Source organism: Impatiens glandulifera, chromosome 1, assembly GCF_907164915.1.
Source record: "Impatiens glandulifera chromosome 1, dImpGla2.1, whole genome shotgun sequence".
Taxonomy (NCBI): Eukaryota; Viridiplantae; Streptophyta; class Magnoliopsida; order Ericales; family Balsaminaceae; genus Impatiens; species Impatiens glandulifera.
In genome coordinates, this window is record NC_061862.1 from 156,032,106 (window position 1) to 156,034,494 (window position 2,389).

The following is a 2,389-nucleotide window of genomic DNA, read 5'->3' on the forward strand; positions in this document are numbered from 1 at the left end:
AAAATGTTAAAAGTTATTCTGACTAAAACACTTGATTGAAAGTTAAAAAAATAATAAGGTGTAATTTAGTTTTTCTTAACTAAAAAAATATGAAAAAATATATATAATGATTAAATAAATATTTTTTAAATTAAAAATTATTTTAATATTTTAATTAATAAATTAAAAAAAAATATTTTTATTATTTTTTTTAAAGAAAATATAATTTTAAACGTCAAAGGCAATTAATTCAATTCGTTACTGTCACATTTTGTCAATGTTCTGGTCTCCTTATTAATAAACAATTAATTACTTTGATTGTTTGATATTTTTGCAAGCTGTTACAATTCTTTATTATTATTTTCTTTGAATGTGAATTTTCAAATCTTCAATAATGAATGAGTCACTTAAAAGTGGTATGGGTTCAATAATTTATTTTATTTTTTGATATGATTGATTTGAATATGTTCGATACCTAATTTGTTAAAAAAAATGTTGCAAACTTATTTACAATAAATAGTAGTGAATTAAGGATTTGATCGATTTGAAATATTTAAATAACACAATCTAACATTATTTCACTCTCCTCTTATTCATTATATAATTAATTTATTAACTATAATTATAACGTCTAAAAAAAACTTTTTTCCAGAAAAACTTAAGATTTGAGAAATTTCAATATCAATTTGTGTGTTTTTAAATCTTTAAAACTATTTATATAAAATATGTTTTTGATATTTAAAATTAATTATTAATTAAATTTAAATAATATTTTAAATTTAAAGATAATCAAACTGCAATTTAATTTAAAAAATCTTTATTTTAAATTAATAAGAAGTAATTAATTTAAAATAATTATTTATTTCAATAAAGAGTCGTCAATTAATTTTTAATTTAAAATAAATAAAAATATTTGTATACGTATATAAACGTATATTTAATTAGAGATTCTATTGAGTTCAATATTTAATGATACTCGAAAAAGTGCTTTCACATTATATCTTCTGAACCCGTTAAAAAGATCCGTCTCTAATTCATATAATCTTAATTAACTACTTGTTTAGAGGAATGGTTTTATTACGTATTATTTAACTAATTATTTTTCAAGTTCTAGTCATGTATATGTTTTCTTGCATTTAAAATTATAAAATAATATTTAAATGTTAGTACCTACGATTGATGTCGAGGATTGTAGAGGAAGATACTTGGAAAATATCAATTTAAGGTGTTAGAAATTAAAAATAAATTTAAACAGATTATCAAAATATTTTTTTTTGAAAATATTCTAAAAATATTTTGAAATAATTTTCTATTTTTTCGGATTTATAGGCTTCTAATTGTTGAAAAGTAATTAGAAATTAAAAACCCTAAACAATTTACCCTTAGGTAGGTGTCCAGGTCGCGAATCAGGTCAAATATGTAGGTCTAGCGCCCTTTCAACGCAGTGGTTGGACTTCTCGGTCGTGCGCGCTGATCTTTGGTCGAAAACCATGTTTGGTTAGATTTCTCGGTCGAAAGTTAAGCCAAGACAAAGTTCTCGGTCGGAAGACAAACGCGGGTTGATTTTCTCGGTCGAAAACCAAACAATGAGAGAATTCTCGGTCGACTGTAGAGGTGGCTGGTTTTCTCGGTCACAAACCAAACCAAGATTAAAATCCTCGGTCGGATGTAGGGAGTGACTGGTTTCTCGGTCAAAAACCAAGCCAAGGTCAAGATCACCAGTTGTCTTCAACCTTCAGCATCAAGGCATGTGCATGTTTTGGGATTTTGATTGAAGCTTTCATCCTTCGATCTGAAGGCATGGGAAAGTTTATCTAATCCTATGGATAATTTTTAAAATCTTCATTATGCATCAATTGACCGGGAAAAGGTTCCATTCGATCCAGTTCAAAATTTGGTTTTTTAGGATTAATTCAACAATTAAAGCTTATTAACAACTTTCATATGAATGTTAAAATCAAATAAGACCAAAACATGAACATTAGCAGTCGATTTTAACCAATTGAAGAACATAATTTTTTCAATTTTTTGGAATTTTTGGTATTATGTTAACATACTTAAAATCGATTGGAATTGATCCAAAACTACTAACATCTTTTAAAAGATGTTAGGAAGCTTTTTGAATCGTTGTTCTTGAGCTAAAATATCTCGATTTTGAAAATTTCAAAATCAAATCTGTTTGTTTTTGATTTAAGTAGATTCGTTCGAATTGGCTTCAACATAAAGCTTTGAAATGATTTTAGAATCGTTTTCAAATCAAGAAATTGAACAATCAAGTAGTATTCAAAACTAGTTGAACTAAAATATAAAAATTTCCATATGAATATGTAATTGGAATTACAATATAAATTTAAGCTTACAGTGAGTTAGAGAACACTTCTAAACTCCTTATAAAGTTTTAGAATGATCC